The sequence below is a fragment of the Ciconia boyciana genome, chromosome 5 (genome assembly GCF_034638445.1).
Source record: "Ciconia boyciana chromosome 5, ASM3463844v1, whole genome shotgun sequence".
Lineage (NCBI taxonomy): Eukaryota > Metazoa > Chordata > Aves > Ciconiiformes > Ciconiidae > Ciconia > Ciconia boyciana.
In genome coordinates this window covers 37,992,276-38,011,640 of record NC_132938.1, presented here as the reverse complement: position 1 = coordinate 38,011,640, position 19,365 = coordinate 37,992,276, and the positions used below count along the sequence as shown (strand labels likewise).

Sequence of the window (19,365 nt, the reverse complement as noted above, 5' to 3'; positions counted from 1 at the left end):
GGATCACGGACAGCTGGGTAAAGGAAGGTCGGCACTGCCGTAATTAACAGAGGCAGAATCTTACTTTTTTGATAGGCTGCAATCCTCAGATAATGAATGTACAGTGGGACGTATTTGTAGAAAAATGGCACAGAACGTGTAGGTGGGTAGTGACAAGGTAGCTTTCTTTTGGAACGAGGGATTGTCTAAATACCTCTAGCCTTCCATAGCATCTGGCTCTTGGAGGACCCAATATCCTGCTTCCTGCACAAGTCCATGGCAGTCTTCTGTAGAGGGGGTGCAATTACAGGTCCCCTCTGAAGGCAGTAATTCTCCGAAGAGCTCTAGAGCTCTGCGTGAGCTGACTCCAAGCAGCCAGTTCCCATTCCTCTTTCTTTCAAGACCTGTAAGGATAGATGCCTGAATTAATTACGTACTTAGTAGATTTTTCAATGGCAGAAAGTGCTTATCTATAGGTACTCCATTCAAGCAGTTTGGACAATAATATTTCCATGATCTAATACCCCATTTATTACAACTATATCTCTTGGAAGAAAGACAGAGAATATGAGTGTTGCTGTGGCATTGCTAGAGACTTGCTTCCTTAATTGACTATATTAGTTCATGATTTCATCTCGTACTTCTCTTCTTGGCCAGTCTTGCAGCTATTGCAGATGTGAGTCTGTCCAGAATTTGAACTGCAAAAAGCTTCCAATTTTCAGCAAAACACCCCTCCCCCCCAAAGCCTGAGCAAAGTATAAGTCAATGGTGACTGTATTACAGTCACACTCCTTTGTGCTAAGTCAAAGCACACATAGTCTGTTGCATATCTAACTCAAAGAGCTTCAGTTCAAGATGTAGTACTAGTGCTATTACTTTGGGATTTTTTCAGTATTTTTCCCCATTGCCAGCCAAGACTGCCCTCATCAGGACCTGGCTACTTAGCTCATTATTTTCCCCCATTTCACAGAAGTCTACTATTTCAGTCTGTATAGTCTTTGTTTCTCTAGGAAGTTGCAAATGAGCACTAATTGTGTGAGCTTTTTGAATATTATTAAATTTCTTATGAATAATACATCTAAAATATGTGCTTTATTGCAGCCTTCTACATAACAGTGTTGAAACATAGTCTGGAATGGTATTATCTTCCCTGGAAGTATTGTGTAGTCATTAACAATATCTTGATCTGATTTTTGGCAAAATGTGGCTTCTGGGTAGCTGCTGTCATAACTTGGCCTGTGTCAGCAACGGATCTTGTAATAGGGTGAGGCGAGTTAAGGTTAGTTAAGTATTAGCAAAGGTCCAAGGTGAAAAAAAGCATGATAGGAGAAGTTTTGTAGGAATTACTACGTATCACTGAGAGCCTGGCATATCCCTAAGCCAACTGAGAAGGTGGTTCTTTGGGTAGTGATGGTGAGAGTGAAGTTGGAGATATCATTCCCACAAACATTTTAAAGGAGTTCCATGTTCCACAAGGCAGTGATTAAAAAAAAAAATATTTTTTTTTTAAATCTGGTTCTTTTACTAAAGACAGAGGCACTAACTTAAGTTTGATTAGCAGCTGAAAATAGGATTTTCTATTTTGAAGGAGTACATTTGTATCTGTGTATTTTGTAGGCATCTAGTTGTTCTGGCTCTCTACAGTATTTCAGAAGTTAATGCTGAGTAATGCAAATGCTGTATTTTGTATCTATTATTTGATAGCTTTATCTGACAGCTATGATGCATAATGCAATGCACCCAGTTCTGTGTCCAGTCAGATCAGGCTGCAACTCCAAAGGCTTCAGCAGGAGCAGGCTTGATTATAAATTGTCAAGGAGAGTATTTTGAAGTAAGCCGAGTTTATTATACTCATGCCCATATAGACGTGAAGAACTATCTCCTAAGGTGGTAAATGGAGGGGGAGGTGTTTCTGTTTCAATTAAAGCACAGGTGGTGCGTGATGAGAGGGTCGGGTGTAACATCTGTGCGCCAACACCTGCGCTTCGGTCCAGGCCCTGGTTTGAAGAGGGTCTCCTCAGCCCGTGCGGGAAACCGCCGCTCTCCTGCTTGGCGACAGACGTATCCAAACGTGAATCCCCCTTCTGTAAATACCGAGTTAATCTCATTTCCGTAAGGGCCTTACAGGCTTTGGTGCCAATTCGCGCGGGAAGGAGCGCTGCAGATAGCGTGTTTTGTGTCACGGCAGATCTCCGCTCTGCGATGAATCCCCGCAAGCCGCACGGCCCCGAAGCGGCCGCGTCCTCTCGCCTGCCTGTAAGCCGCGTAAGGCGCCTTAGCCAAGCCGTACGAACAGCGCTGCCGAAGCGGCCTGGCTCTCCGCTCTCTCCGGGAAGGACCCTTCTGCCTTTCACCCGGAGCTCCCGACCTCCAGCTGTAAGCGCCCGCGGCCCCGAAAGGGTTACGCGGTGCCAGGCCCGGCCCCCGCTCCTCGCCGGGGAGTAAACACCGCCGCCTCAGCCTATGGCGGCGGCCGGCTGCGCGGGGCCGGCGGCGAGCGGGGCTCCGCCGAGCGGGCCGCCACAGACGGGGCCGGGCGGCGGCGGGGAGCGGAAGGGAAGGGACGGGAAGGGGACGCCGCGCCGAGGTGGGGCGCGGGGCGGGGCGGGGGCGGGCGCGGGGGGGTGGCGCTGCCCCCCCGCGGCGCGGGTCGGGGGCGGCGCTGGCTCATTCCGCAGCTCGGGCAGCCCTGCGAGGAGCCGGCGGGTAGCCGGGGACTGCGAGTCCTGTGTTTGTAGTATTGCTAAGCCGAGAGGTAACCGCTTTTCTCCTGCTTCTTGCCTTGCTGCTAAAAGAGCCCGACCCGGTGTTTGGCTGGGATGCGGTAGGATCGATTTGCGAAATCGGAGATGTGAGAAATGAGAAGTTTTTGCATAATTTGCATTTGAGGTGTTGCATCTGGCTGCAGAGTGTAAGCCTGTGAGCTCCCTCGCCGAACTCTTATGCTCGTATAATGGGAAAAGTATGAAGTACTTCTGATTAGTACGCTTCCTAGAGGCTACGGTACCTGCTGTACTGGGGGGGATGTGGACGAGATTGCGCTAGTCCAAAAGTCTAGAGAGAAAAATGTAACTTTACGACAGCGCAAATTATGCAAATAAAAGTATGGGGAAAAAAATCAGCCTAGGTTCATTTCTAAAGGATTGTAAAATCCTTCATTTAAAGCTTAGTGTAATCTTTGACATTTATGTGGGCACCTGAAAAAAAAAACCCTAAAGCAGAGCGGTGGTGTGGAAGTACAGTGCTGCTGTGAGCAGCCACATCTCTGTCTGCTTCTCATTTAAAGTGCTAGCTCCTTCTTTTTTGTATACCTAATAAATGGTATGTGTAGAATATACAGCTGTGTCACAAAGTCATTCTGTATTCTTAAAGCTTAATATAATCGAATTCATTGCCTAAAGATGGTGTAGTTGAAGATTTGATCCTTTTTCACTGAAGTGAAAATACTTTCAGTAATTGAAAGCAGATTCACGTCTGGAGTTGTCCAAGCCAAGGTTTTCATTTTTAAAATAAACCTTTTGTTCCCCAGCTTTAAATGTTTCAGTGAGCCATCCGGAGACCTCTGTTTGTTAATTGCTAGAGTAGTCTTTAAGGAAGGATTGGGAGAAAAAAACCTGAGAAAGGTATGTCAGCAATTAAATTTGCTTAAATTTATAATGTCTGTATTCCAGTGCATGAACATACCGTTGCAGCTTTTGTGCCTGCTACGTTTTAGTTTTCCTGTTAATTCACGTGAATCTGAATTTGAACTACCCATCTGTCTGTAGAGTGTTTTGTTTTGTTTTAAACCATCTTAGCTCATGTTCACCTTATTTAGCCTGTTTGCCATGTTTTTAACAGTTTATTAAACAAAAAATCTGAACTTTGACGATTTGGGGGAATACTCATCTGCTCCGGTAAACAAACCTGACACTTTGTGGTGATAGCTCCCCTTTGTTAACTTTGTGCCTGTTTTCTGGCCGTTACTGTGGAAAGCTTTCAGAAACCTTGCCTTCTGATATTTCAGCGATGGGGAGACAAACTTAGGATGTGAACTACCAGGCCCTTAGACAAAGACTGAGCTGCTCTCGATCTGTTTGTTACTAGCTTTGAAGGTAGAGAACAATGGAGGGAGAGAAAGGGAAGCACCTTCTCTCCTAAGCTCTCTAATCCGCAGAATAAATTCACTAAAAAACGTGTGGAAAAGTTACTAAAGATGGCAAGAGTCCCCTATCCGTTAGCAAGTGTATTAATTGCTTAATAGACACAAGGATCCTATTGCTTGATGTTAAATACAGGCTATCATTAAGATAAGGATTTGTACATTTGCATAATGGTACTAAATAGGCCAGGTTTATTTCCCTGAACTTCTTGGTGGTGTGCGTGTAGCTGATGTAGTTCACTTTTGCCTCTTTTCTTTCAAAAGATAAATCTTTTAATATATCCTCAGTAAGTTCAGGTGAAAGTATTTCAGTAAAACCTGGGAAGGGGAAAGTGTTCAAACCAGAACAGAAAATGTAGCCTACTATTTTTTTCATCCATCAGATTGGGGCTCAAAACTGTCAAGCAGCTCGGTAACTACAAATGAGATGTTACAAAATTTTTTGATTAATCGCTCTGCAACTCTATGTGGAGAATGGCCTCATACATGTCATAGTATAGTTTTTTTTTCTTTGAAGGAGTTATAAAAAGGCTATGTTACAATTTAGCAAGAAACCTGCAGCAGCAGAACGTTTACAAAAACATTTAATGTTTAGGTGGTTTTGGCTTATTTGTCATTTTTACTTTCTAACCTTTTTGCAGTAGAATTAAGAACACATGAAGTAATACATTCCATGCAGTATGGGATACTTTTTTTTTTTTGCTTTTGAAGAAAGGCAGCTGACGTGGTAGCTGTCTAAAAATTGATAACTGATGCTGTAAAAAAAAAAAAGTAAAATGTCATGTCAGGTCTGTGTTTATTTTAAAGGTCCACAATAAGAATGCTGCTAAGCACCCATCAGGGTATGATGTAAACTCATCCAACTTAAAGAATTTGTCTTGAACTGTATTCTTGTGTGTGTGCATCTATGAAGATTTAACATGACTTGTCAAATTACTGAAATGATCTAATAAGCAATTACTAGATCAGTTTTTACAACTTTTCTTTCTGTAACTGGTTTTGTATCCCAATTCACTTGTTGAACTACACAAGAAAAAATAAAAGGTCACAATACGTACACTTTATACAGTGTAGGCATTTGAGCGGTGATATCATAAAATAATACTGCACTGTATTGTCTTCCAAATGAGAAAAGACATTGGCTTTCCTATCTTTTCCGCATGTCTACAGAAATCTTACTGCTGGTTATTTCTTTCTAAATATGGCTATAGGCTTTGCTCTGTGTGGGTTTGAAAGACTTTCTCAAGAGGTAGTTACAGATTTATGCATTGCAGAATAGCAAGAGGGCTTCTGTACATTCAGTGATGTATAGAGAGATGAGGCTGTGAGCTGGTGACCTCACTAGTGGTTTGAAGATGTATACATCTTTCAGGTTTGAACACTTGGAGATTTTTATAAAAAATAAGGAATCAGGATGAAACAAAGTAACTGCACTAATAAAATGCTTCTGTAGTTTTCCAACTTAAGTTAAGCTTTTTAAATGTTAGGGACAAAGGGAAAGAATGGCACTTGTGTTCCTTTAGAAACCTTCACCCATGTTAAACTCTGAACAGAATAGGTAGGTGGCTGAAATATTCTGGATGAACAGAAAATAATAATTCACCTTCTTTGCTTAAGATTGAAAGAATTGACAATGCAATTATACAGGAAAACTTCAGAACTCAATGGGGGTAACAACAAGGTGTGTAGTCTTCTTTTGGGACTGGCTAGGGCAACCATTTATCCAAACTTGAAATGGAGATAATTGTTTTGTGTAAACTGCTATAAAGTAGATGGTTTATCAAGCAAGTCCTTTAAGTGTAATAAAGTGGTAGAGTTCTCATATCTGGAGACAGTATGTCATTCTAGTGGGATCTACACGGGAAACAAAACACAGGGTTACAATTTTGAGACCTAGCTCAGAGTGAAAGGCTTGTTTATGACTTGTTATATACAGCAGAAAGGATTTTGCATAGCAATAGTGTATGAATCATTGCAAACTTCAGGTATTTGATGTGGTAATCAGTGATGGTAGAAGCACTGATTTTTGTGTTGGGTAGTAGAAGGTATCTTTACAGGAGGTTTAAATTCTGGTGTATTCAGAATTCAGGAGTTGAGTCTGGATTAAGAAGTGTTACAGCAAAAGGTTTAGCCAAGTACCTGAACGCTTTGAAATTTGGACAAACTACATCTACAACTCAAAGTAATGATGGCCTGACAAAATGGCAAAGGTACATATTGTTGTCATTTCTGAAGAACTGTGTTATTGTAAAACTCTGATTAAATATGTGTAACAGGTTTTCTGCATACTGTATTTTCTGTGGCAAAGGAACAGCAATTTTTGCAGCAGCAGTAAGCTCACATATCTAGTATCACGTCAACAGTGAGTTATGTGTTTTTCTCTTTCTGATACAACTTGCTGTTCTGCCTCTTTCTGGCTCTTGCAGAGGATTCAGACCTATACAACAATATTTCTAAGATGCTTAAAAGAAACCGATTTAGAAGAAAAAAAAAATTAATCTAAAATAAGATCTCTTGCATGCAACTACAAAAAGAACATCCAACAGCTTTGCCTGCTTTTTTATTCTTTTTGTCCTGTTTCAGTTGTTATTAGTCCAAGTGCTATTGACGTGTTTTTTTTTTTCTTGGTATGAAGAAGAATTAGTGTCCTGGAGAATGCTTTGGGATGCAAGAGTATATATGAGTAAAAATTAAAGAAGGAAGTCACTGCTATTATACAATGGTATTATTTGGTCATTTTTCATCGTTGTATAAATCATGAGAAAGCATTACCTTAAGCTTCCAAATTGTCGTAACTGCCAAACTAATTTTTAAACTACTTTAATTTGCATCTCTAGTATAGTTGCTGACCACACACAAAGGAAAAAAAATGAACGGAAATGCCTTTATTAGAGCAGCTCTTGGTTTAATCATATAGACCCGCTTTTTCATAAAATATTATTGTACCCATGTATGAAATATCGCTAGTTCCAAATCTGCAGAAATTCCAGAGTTGCTAATTTTTGCAGAACATTTTTCCTCTTTAGTCAGAAACTGCGTTAAAGAAAAGACTGTTGTCCAGGGAGTTGTAAAAAGTAGCCTGGAAAGCCTTTTATGTTCTTTCTTTTAAATAAAACAGAATTGCCTTATGTAACAAAGTTAACTTTGTTAACCTTTTGTAATTATTTAACCATTATTTCATTTTACCCCCCGCTTAAACGTTGTACATTAATGCAATAGACACCTGGCTGTGCTCTTAAAAGTTTATTTGTCTTTCAATTCCTGTGATAGTAGGGGGCAGTATATCTCCTTAATTATCTTTGTTCAGGGAAATGTTGAAAGGCCAGGGTAGTTAAACAGGGCCATTTGGATTTGCAGTAAGGTCGAAGTCAGATGCAAGGAAAGTGGTTAAATGCATTATCATCTTATTGAGCACATCATCAGTAAAGTGACCTTGATGGAGGTGGAAAAAGCCATTTGGCTATTTTATGACAGCCACCTCTCTGCTGGCTTTATCCCTGCCAGAGAGTACTTCAGATAGCTTTATCACAGTCCCCTCTTGTTGCTTTGAAATCTGATTTTTCTTAATTACAGATAACGAGTTAGAGGCTGAACATTGAAATGAACTTTTCTAATAATGGCAAATTTTAGTACTTAAGAGTTTATCCTTTGGCTTGGGAGAAGTAGAAATACCTCTAAATTGAATATTAAGGTGACCTTAATGTTGACTGTTATATACCTGCCTTTAAGGATCTCTTAATGATGATCGTTGTTTTTTATTCATGCAAGCTTTTATTCTACTACTTTTTAAACTGTTTTTAAGTTACTATGAGGACAGGCGAGCCAACTTCCAGCCTTAGCAGCAGGGACACTATTTGTTCTAACATGTGTGTATCTATGTTTTTATAAAGATACTCAAACCATGGGAGGCCTGTGGCTGAACTGGAAACAAATAGTTTAGAAAATGTATAACTAATGCTTAAATTCCTATGTCACTTATGCTTTGTAATGGCAGTCAATACTGATGCCTTCAAAGCTTACAAAAGTGAAATTTCAGCTAGTGCACGTTAATTTAAGTATTTAATCAAAGTACTCTTAACTGTCCATCTTCCCCTCCCTCCTTTTTAACTGTCTTTTCTCATTCAAAAATTGTTTCTTTCTTTGGTGTAAAACTACACTGATTTGGAACAAACAGTGTCATTTTAAATTTTTGGCTTTGAAAAGACCTCGGTGCTAGTTGTACTTTTTATAGTGCTCTCTGTACAGGCATTGGCATAATTATTAAGGGAATTTTAAAACAAATGTACAAAATAGAAGGGAAGATGATATCAGGAAAAATGGATCCAAATTTGAGCACCTTAAGATATAGGTTAATTGGCTGAAACTCACAGCAGAGCATTAAAAATGATTAGAGACTAGAGGGAATGATTTATAAGAAAAGATGAAAAGAAAGAAGAAAATATATAGCATAGTCACATGACAGATCTGCACCGATGGAAGAACCATCTGCAAAATTTTTAAAGACCATGTGGACTGAGGTATATCTAGATGCAAAAAAATGAAATTAAGGACCAGAAAAATATCATCTGCATATCAAGACACATTTTGTAATGGTAACATCCTGGAGGTTATGGAAAGTATCCCAGCACACTTGATAGAAGTCCTATTTTCTGAAAGAACAAGTATTACTTGTTTTATGGCAGAGTGTGGAGCGTAGCTTTTATACGTTTTGTTCCTAAGTTTTGATTAAATGTTGCCATTTTGAAGGTAGATGTATTTAACTTCCACTTTACAACCAATGATCTCTTACTCTTCAACACATAGGTAATCTCCCAAGAAGAGAGCAGGGTTCTTCTTCCCATCATCACCTCTGTCTTCGGAGCTGGACAGCATCTCATAGTTGTGTCTCCTCACAACTTGTAAAGGAGTAAGAAAGTGCATTACCCCTGCGTATGCAGTACTTTTCTGAGACCTTTTACTTCAGTCAGTTGGGATTTTAAAGTTGCTAGCTGCCAGCAATATTTTGGTGTGGTCTTTAGCCCTGGGTTGTAGAGTCAGAGTGTGTACTCAGCATGAAGCGTTATCCAGATGGAGAGAGAATCTCCCTTTTCACTCATGCCAAGTTCCCCTTGTTCCTCACAGACTTGTCCTATTGATCTACTCACCTATATGATGGAAGTGCCCTTCACCTTTGTAGTATGAAGAGTTTTCTTACATTTTTTCTGTTTAATTATTCTTGCTTCCTCCTCAGCACTCTCCTGGTACTTAATCAATCATGTTCTGCCATAAAATGAGAGGATTATCTGTGTATGTGTGTGTTTCCATGTGCCCGTCCGGAAGACAAGCCTTCTGAAGGCAGACACATGAGTCAGAGTTTGAAAATGTAATTCTGCCTTCTCCTTCCGTAGAACTTGCTTTTTCATCAGATAACTCCAGGAAGGTCGCACACAGATACGCCTGTCCGTTGTCTTGTAATGATACTGAATCTTAAGATCTCTCCCATCAACCAAGAGACAAGCAGTGAGCTGATGGATCTTGTGCTGAAGAGGATCTCACTGTTCCTTGACAAGTGTGCTGAAAGCACTGTCAATATTTGAGTCTTTTTCATAGCCTAGAAGTACTTCAGAATTTTTCTTTTCCTCACCTGTCTTCCTTTTCTTTTGCTCCTCCATTGACCATTTTGGTTTATGGAGCCAGGCACATATTTCATTGCAAGGAGAGTTTCTTTTTAACAGCTGTCCTTTCTCCAAAACATACAGTAAGGTTCATGACATTAAATAGGCATCTTCAGAGCATTTCAAATAGTCTTATTCTGCAAGCCCTGCTACTCCTCATTTGTGCGAGATCCCAGTATTTACCAGTCTCTTTTTCCCCTGAGGTCAAGGAATCTCAAACAGACTTTTCAGAGAGTCAGTTCCTCTCTGGATGTAAACCCTTCTCCCCAGATTATTTTTTCTTTCAGTGGAATTTGGATAGCATTTCCAGTTATTCCTCAGCAGCTCTGCCAGCTTTTCACAGAAGAGACCTGTGTATTATTTATCAATTCTCTTTTCTCATTCCTGCCCTCCAGCTTTTACATTACCCCCTCATCCTAGTCCTTTCCACCTAATCCTAATTTACTGCTGATCAGAGCCGTGGCAGCAGAACCAGTTACATGAGGTGAAAAATAGAATAAAAATAAAAACCTACATCAGACAAAGTTATGTTTTTGCCTTTGAGGTAATTGGTTTTGCTTGCAGTGATCTCGGTGAAACTGGGCAGAGCTGAGCATTCTTCATCTTGCTTGTGTATTGTCTGCCTTTATTTCCTGTAGTGCGACTGTACCCCATGAAATAACAGGTAACAAATCAGTCTTTCTGAGTGTTTGGTTTCTCTCTGCAGCATAGAGCAGAGCTTGTGCTAGAATCTGTTCTTTGATTTTTTTTTTTTCTGGTCTTCTTGTATGCAATAAACTACATGGGGGTCTTTATTAAGAAATATGAAAATGTACTGTGGGTCCTATTTTAGCAGACTGAATTACCATAGTTCCGTGGAATTAGCTTTATTTGGTATAGTCTGTATAGAAATTATAACCTTTATTAATGTAATTTGTAGACTAAGCTGTGTTAGTCTGAAACAGCATATGCATGCATGCGTGTAGGTTTGCATTTTAGCCAAGGGAAGGAGTCCCCTACACTCAGCTGGTTGACGTTCCGTTTGTGTTCCTGGCTGTAACACAGTGTCTCTTCAACATTATACCTGATCGCTGCCAGAAACTGTTAAAAGGTGTCCTAGAATTCAGTAGGTAAAAGGCCATGGATGTTGATAAACCCAGAAGCCTGGTAAAGCAGTAGTACTTGAGAAGGATTGGAAAGTATCAGTTCTGTCTGCCTGCTGAGAACTGCTTGCAGCTGTAGGGTGGTGTGCTGCTGGCTAGCAGCTATAGTCACGAGGCGTTCCCTCCTTTCGCAGGTTTCCCAAATCCTGCGGTGTGGTGGAAGAGGGCAGTGAAAAGGGAGAGAAGAGACCAGCCAGGTGCCTTTCTTTTTCACTGTAGAGAGTAAAATTAGATTGTGGAGGAAGAGAGACAGATGCCCAGTCTTTGCCTACACTAACAAAGGGAACAAGCCGAAGTCCATTTTCTGACTGTCAAGGCACAAGCATCGCTGGTGTGCACGTGCCCTTCCCCAACAGCCTGGGAACCTCATTCATATGACCTATTGGGAGCAGTCCCTGGTCCATACCCTTCCCTGGATTGGGTGGGTGTTATCTGGGAGAGCACTGCTTGTCAGAGCCCAAAATTAAGGCAGGAAAACCACTATCAATTACAAGTTATTGATGGTTGTATGCCAGTGCTTGCACTCAAGCTTGCACTAAACTGCTCCTGTTAGGTTAGTACAGATGTAAGCATTGAGCCTCAGGCTCATGGTAGGGATAAGAGGGAAAGAGTAAAAAAAAAAAAAAGGCCCTTGCAGGGACACACCTGTCTGCTCTAAACTAATTTGTGTTTGACAGAAGCCATTAACACTTTCCAGCATGACAGTGCAAACTTAACTACAGTATGCATGTCTCAGAATATTTTTCACACTACCGTCCCAGTTAGATCTGGATTTCTTTGTTCTTTTTCTCTGCCTGGTGGTTTTTGTATGGGGCTCTCAGTGGGGAACCCTTTTCAGTGTGGTTCTGACAGACCTGGAGCAGATGTCCCCCTTTTCTTAAAACATAGCAGTTGTCTCCACTTCACTAACTCTTGATTCCACGGATTCACTTCCAGCTCTAGGGACATCCAAATTATGCTTTTGCTTCCAGGTTTCTTTGTCATATAGCTCTTAATTTAGGATAATGAGATCTTTTTTATTGCTTAAAAAAAAAAAACCCAAGAAGAGAACACCACACAAGAAGCAAATTTTATGAAATTGCTGTGGTCTTCCACATGGTGAACTTGCTTCATTCCTTTGTATGTAGTGTAAGCTGATGTGCTGATGCAGGGGAACATGGTAACCCTGTCAAAGAGGAACCAAAGCTTCATCTATAATAAAAGGCATAGAAAATTTTAGAATTTAATATTTATGGTATATACAGTGTTTATCGAATCAGTGTAATTACATATCTGTGGTATAAGCAAACTGGTATCAAATCAATGTGTATAAATTTTATGGATGTTTTAACTGTATATACTTGTTTTTCTGGTATTTTATTCTTGTAATTTCCTGAGTCATGCCAAAGAGAAGACCATAAAAGATACTGCTGCTAGTTTCCTGTAACTTCAGATACCCATACTTAAAATCTCCACTATTGTGAGCTATTGTGTGTCTACTAACAGAAAACCTGAAAGTAATTTAGATGCAGTCTTATAAGATAGGAGTCCTTATGTCACTTAGGCTACACCTAGCGTTCCAGTGAGCTTAATGAACTCACTTTCAAAGACCAAAAGTGATGGACTTTATTAGAACATATTATATACATGTTCAGACTTTGGAGGTATGTTAGAGTCACTTGAGGAATGTGTAATTAGACTTTGTCATACTGCTTGTCTGTTAAGGGACAGCTCAAGTTCCCGGTGCAACCTGAACTTAACAAAGTTAAGAAACCTGTCAGAGGTCGCAGATGGGATCTGAAGTCTGCATGTGTGGAGTTTCTAGCTCCTATTGCAAAATTGGGATCAATGCCCCCCAGAAGCGTTCCAGGATAGTGTGAGCTAGTTAGTTGAGAGCAGTCATCTCTGTTGCACTCAGATGTCTCTGCAAAGGCACCCCGGTGTCCCCAGTTCCACACTGCGGCACAGAGCTGCCTAAGAAGGCACAAGGCCAGCATGCTCTGGTACAGTTTAGGTTGGAAACCACTAATCCAGAGTGTTAGACCAAGATATTAAATATTAAAGTATTATTATAAACCGAAATATTATTCACATTTATTAAAGTAGTTTAGACTCTTAACAAGCTGGAAGAAATCTGAAGCTTTTCTCCCCCCACCTTTTCAGAGGAAATTTGTATGCAAGCTGACTAGTATACCAAATTTCAGCCAGATGTGAATTAAAACTGCTAAGTTACGAATGCTTGAGAAACAGAGTGCATAGTGGAAATGACAGCTCTAGCACAGGAATGCCAGGAGCTGCTGTAATAACTTAATATTTAAAATGCAATAAAATCAGAAATAAGCACCTTTAGATTTTCATGCTTCAGAAGGAGATTATGACTAAGATGCATTGCTTCTGTAGACAAATTCCCTGTGATTCTTACAGCTACAGCACTAGCAGGTCTTCACATGCCTACAAGAGTAAACCAGTTTTTAAAGAGGTAGTGTATTTGAAACTAGAAATCAGCCTTTTGCTTTTTTAAAAATATCTTTATTACTAATATCTGTAAACTTTGAAGTGCTGTCTACTGGAGTAGAGTTCCCTGAAACAGGCGTCTTGTTTGTGTTTAATGTGTTTTATACCTTGCTTGGTCCTTCTCAGATTGGGAACTCTTAAAATCATAAGGTAACAAAATGTTTGTTTGTTTATTTTACGGGTTATGGGGATGTTAATTGCAGGTACCATTCAGATGGTCAGTGTTTGAGGATTGTTATCCCTTTCATTCTATGAAAGCCTTGAGAAAGGGGAAAAAGCCATTTACTGAGAGAGTTGTTACTGTCGTTCTGAGGCATCCTCTTCTGTCTTTCATACTCCATAATTGATTGCAAGCACTCAAATGTGGGTTTTTTTCTGTCATGAAACACTCTTGAAAGAAGGATTTGGAAAGCAGTTTTGCAGGGTAATAGGAATATATTTTAAACTCCTTCATTCACATAAAGGAAAAGGATGTTTCAAGTCATTATTTTCTTTGTAACGTATGAATAATAAAATACTACCAACACTATTGGACAGCTAACTACAAGCTAATTTTATTGGATAGCAACAGGTTACAAGTGTGGCTATGTTTCAAATCACAAATAAGTATAATATTTATGAGAATAAATGCAGTAAAAGCAGTTGTCCTTGCCATCCCTTAGAGAATATTGAACAGTTTAACCCCAAGAGACTTAGAAATCCAAACATAATGGGATATGCCTCATCCTGGTAAGGCACATTCCTCCTATATTTCCTAGTAAAATTTAAACATAATCTGAGTAGTAGTTTTCATACGTGTCTGTGACTGATGTTAAAACTTGCATCTTACATGTTAAGATGTTAAAACTCACATCTGTAGCCAATAAAATAAATAATCTTTGATAATATGAGTGGAAAATGGGTAATAAAATTTTGTTCATTAGTAATGAATAGAATTTAAATGTGTAGGTCTCCAAGGATGAGAAAAATGTTTTCCTTTCGTCATTTCTGAAAGGCGTTTTGTGTAATGCCAAAATTCCTGCATGAATAGGTATAAAAAATTGACTAGTCAGAAAGTCAGACTAGTCAGCTGAAATATTTTGAGTAGACAATATTTTTCTTTATGCTGTAGAGCTGTGAGAAGAATTGCAGACACTGGATTCTTGAATATAGCATAAAACGATCTTAAAATTGTTGAAGAATCTGTGGTTCAGTAGCTTGTGTAAATTTACATCAATAATGTCAAATGATGCATTTGTTACTATGTGGAGTAAAAGCATTTTGATTACAAACTTAAAGTTTGTAAATACCAAAAATATGTTAAAACTGTGGCACCTTTTTTAAACTGTAAAAGATCCTAACTGGCTACTGCAGATAGATTTACAGAGTGAAAGAGTGGATTACTTCTTGTGAGAGGTTAGAAGTTTAGAATTATTGCATAAAACATCTTAAGGATATAATGAAAAAAAACCATAAGCTGTTTGCTCTTACTTCTGGTAGACCATAGCTCTTACAGGGACACACATTATGGGCTTACTTTTCCCAAAATATTTGTCAGCAGAGGTGTATCAGCAAGCCCTGCCACCCATTCACAGGGGTAGAAGCATCTATTATTTCAGTGAAAGAATTTTTGCTTCCATAGTTTTAACTGAGTTCTGCTTCTGCTGCTGATGATATAATTGTAGCTGTGGTAGAACATTTACTGGCATAAATGTGTTTGTTTAGAGGTGTCATTACTTTTTTCCCCGTTTCTATTAGGAAAACTAGTCTACCATCACATGCATGCTCATCTGTTTCTTGCAGTTTTTATAACGAATAATAATCTCTAAATAGTAAATATTTTGTCAACTATTTCACATTATTATTTTCCCTGGGAACTTCATGGGGTGTTTTAAACCAAGAAAAAAACTAATCGGCTACACAAAGAAAATACTGACGGTGGCCGCACACACAAACATTGTTAATTAAACCAAAGAAGTATTACCCTATCCTCCTTAAATGCAGTGAGTTTGCTATAGGAGCACTCCAGTGACTTAAAATGGGTGCTTGCAGAGAGAAGCTGAGCATTTGCGTGTTACGTTTTCTCCTGCATGCACTATCACAGTTATATCTAGCCCTGAAAGTCTTACCCTCCACTATATTGGCAGTTCAAACCGAGTTTTGTCCCTAAAGGTTTTCAGTGCAAAAAACCCCTTCTGAGATAAATCCTGCTTTAACTCTGATTCAGCTGGCTGCCTGGGATAGGGTGGAGGGTTGTAGTACATGGAGGAGGAGGAAAGTTGAAGTTCATGTTGCTGTGCTATAATAAGGGTGAAGTATCTGGATTTACAAGTTTATCTAATGGTGATCCATGGACACTGTGCTATTACTTTGTGTAGTACATGCTGTTTCTCAGGGTGGCTAGCATAGCTGAGAAAGGCATTGATGAAAAGCTCTTGTTTCAGATGTACTTGGTGTAGGCATTACTTGTTTCTGTTATGAAAACATTTTCTGGCAGGATTTGTCTGTGTTTGATTTCTTTAAATCATGGTTGTAAAAAAAAAAAAAACCAAACCAGGACAAGTCCAAGTAGCTGGAACAAGGTGCTGTTTTCAAGTTCATGTAATTATTTGTAGCACAGTGAGCTGGCCTGTATTTATTTCAGAAATATGCTTAAAATATGTTTAAAATTAGAAGAAAATAGCAATACATCCTCAAGTTAAAACCTCTTCAATGCATGCAGTTTACATTTAATATCTTAATGTGCTATGCATTCATTAATTTAATACAAAAACACCATCTGTATAAAAAAGATCAAATAAAATAAATGCTGTTTTTTCCTCATATTGAACAAAGTAGTTGCCAGATAGCATACAGCAGGAAGAGCAAACGCCTTCTCCCTCTTTCCCCCACCTCTGGCATCTGGGGTACAGTTTTCTCTTGTACTCTCTCCTTACCGGTATGGTACTGGGCAGGGTGCTTTTTCACTAAGGGGCAGCTGGTTGTGTACTTCTGCGCTGTGCTTAACTCCCTGATTGCATTTTGTTAACTGTGTTATCCATTCTTACTGCCATGGGGGGACAATCCCCAAGAGAGATGCGGCCCAATGTACTTCATGCTGGAAGCTCGCTTGAAATGGCCTGAAGGCTGTGTGCTTTTTTCTCACGTCTTGTTCTGAAATCTTGCTGATTTTCCTACCCCTTCTCCTTCATATCTGCTCTGATTTTTTATTTCCTTATTTTTTCCCCATGGGCTTTTTTGGTTGCTTGGTTGGTTGGTGAGTTGTGTCATTTCGTTCCTCACCCCAGACTTGGGCTCCTTTTTGGCACCTCTACTGTCTCGCTGGAGCCAGCAGTGCTTTTGGCTTGGGCTCATCTGTGGCTGGACCGGACCACTTAGTTCTGGTCCAGAGCAGTGGCTTGAGAACTAGACATATTTTTTGAGCAATGTATGCTGGTTTAAAGGGGAGAGCAGGAGTAAGGCTTGGGGCACCTCTGGAGTTTCAGGGAGATGTGAGCAGCAATGTCTTCCCTCCTCCAGCTTTCCTCTCCATCCCTACTTTCTTCTTTAGTTGATAATTGCCTTTTTGTTAGTTTGGTTTAGTCTCAGTGAAACCTTGAGATTATGGGACAGGCTCCATTCCTTTTCAGGAAACAAAAAAAACCTCTCGAACTGCCTTTCAGTTCAGTGCCCTGCTAGAAAACGTACTGACTTATGGGACTGCAGATTTCCATATAGGTCCTGTCTTGGGTGAAATAAGTGTCACCAAACAGAGAGAAAGAGCTGTGCTTAGGCTGTCCTGTGAGAGTTGTACATACTGGCTTCAGCAAGAGCAGGACTGGTTGCAGGATTAACTTTGACGAAGTTCCTCACTACTTAATCCACAGCAGCTGCTGATGCGGTGTTTGGTGCATCTCCTTTTACTCTTACTGCTGTTCTGCTCAGTCCTGGCCTTTCCTAATCCAAAGTCAGTATTGGTGTGGACGACAAGGTTGGCAAATACCGATTTAGGAAATGAAAGGTAGCTTACTTGCTATCTTGAGGAACCAGGACCTTGGTATTTTGCACTAGAACCTATATGTTTATGCTTTGCCCTTTCAAGTTGATGTGGGAGGAAGGATCAAATCCTCTTCAAATTTCAGATAATTATTAAGTAACTTATTCTAAGATTAAATTTGCATTCTTAAAGGAAAGCTATGAGCCTTGAAACGTTTCAATTAATAATACTTTTTGGCTTCAAAATGCTTTCGGATTACCTGTGGGCACCTCTAAAGAGATACTGTGGAGGTTGTGGCTAATTGAGAACTGCATATTAGCATTGTAATTGGGTAGCTTTGCCTTCTTCAAATAATAAAAGAAACAAACCCAAACTTCTTGCACGAAGTCTGTGTCTGTGAAGTAGATAAGATGAATCCTAAAAAGAAAGTATTTATTAAGAGTGAATCACAAGTGGTTGGCGTATATCTGAGAAGTTACAATTTCCGTATCCCAATTCTAGAACTACTTTATTATTACTTCCTTTTTTGCTTCAAAACCTGACCAGGAGCATAGAATGACTGGCATAAAATAAAAGACTTGGTTTTGTTTGCAAATAAAGGTGGGTTGTGTGCTAGAAAATGAAGATATCCAGCTGAACTTTGCTTTCTTCCTAAATAACTGCAGTGCTGCATAGATCTGAATGAAAACCTCATACTTTCAATATCTTTGAGGATACTATTTTAAGGTGGCTTTCTTCTAGTTTCTAGCTTGCCATTTACTTGTAACTGCTTCTCAAGCTTGTCACCCACAGTTTCAGAGCAGCCCACACTGCTGCTTCTAGCGGCTCGGCAGACCTGCACGCTACCCAAGGCTTTACATTTATTAAGCATTGCCCTATTACTCTGTCCTGCTAGTTGATAATATTAGGTGTGAAGTACAGTTTCTTCTTATGTCAATAAAATTTTGGCAAAGGTCCAACCTACACCGGTAGTGTAAGAAATGCAAACTATAGGGTCTGGTACTAGAACAGACAGGTTCTTCACTAACACAAATTTGTAGGGGCTCAGTTTTTGCAAGTGGAACAAGATTTTGTACAAGGGTTCAAATCCTTTCTATTATATAGGAGCTCCCCATATGAGTGTACTAGACAAGATTTTCAAAGTCTGTGCTCAAGGACAGAAGAGGATAAGAAAGGAAAGTTGTTTTCCCCCATTACTACCCTAACTCATGGGGTAGAGTTGTACTCTAAGGCTTGAGCCAATCTTGAGCTAAAAGTTCACTGCTGCCAAAAAACATAACCCAGAAGAAAACAGGTAGGGGAAAAAAGGGCATAGTTTCCTGTTGGGTTAGCAAGTCAAATCAGCTCCCCATGCAGATAGATGGGTAGTAAAGCGCGGGGGCAGCAGGCAGGAATGACTGGCTGGAGCAGGGGGAAGGTAGAGTGGGGTGTCCCCTTTTCAGTGGCAGACCACGAGAATAGCTCAGCCTTAAACTATAACTTCAGCCTTTGTTTGCAGCACTGATGTCTAATACCTGTGATCTTTTAAAAACCTGCATCGTATTTTGCATCTCTTAGCATTCAGCTGAAGGCATTCATGGTGACAGAATGGCATGAGTTACTGTGGTGTGATAGCTGATTTTGTGCCCCACCTCAATCTCTTGTTCTTTAAGGTTTTTTCCTTGTACTTGGAATGTCTGTAGGGCATGGGCATATTAGTTAAACATGTACATTGATGGTTGCAGTATCAGTGAAAGCGAAGGTTTCAGTGCTGACTTGCAGTGTATTTGCTATTTATTTACTTTTCGGGCTACTCAGTGGGATATGAGAGTGAATTTGTCCTGCTCTTATTTGAGCCTCAGTATGCTTACTGTGCACATTTGTGCAATAGCTGTGAAGAAAAAATCACTACAATAGACTTGTAAACCTGAGCAGCTGTAGGGGCTTTCTCCGCAGAAAAATAAAAGGAGTCTATCGCAGTCGCCCTGTGAGTTTGCACTCTGTGGCTTGCTGCTACTGTGC

At 39.9% G+C, this 19,365-nt stretch overlaps 1 protein-coding gene across 9 annotated transcripts in view; it reads left to right on the top strand.

The window, feature by feature from the left end:
* The window catches only part of TENM3 (teneurin transmembrane protein 3), a 503,184-nt gene that overhangs the window by 253,367 nt on the left and 230,452 nt on the right, over positions 1-19,365 (top strand). Inside the window, exon 1 of one of the 9 annotated variants that reach the window (XM_072861212.1) lies at positions 2,666-2,734. The exons of 6 other annotated variants lie outside the window; for them this stretch is intronic. The gene's annotated coding sequence lies outside the window, so the exon portion shown is untranslated. Of the gene's footprint in view, positions 1-2,665; positions 2,735-3,540; positions 3,603-19,365 lie in introns of those variants that run through there. 2 more of the 9 variants (XM_072861214.1, XM_072861213.1) reach the window with 2 other exon arrangements.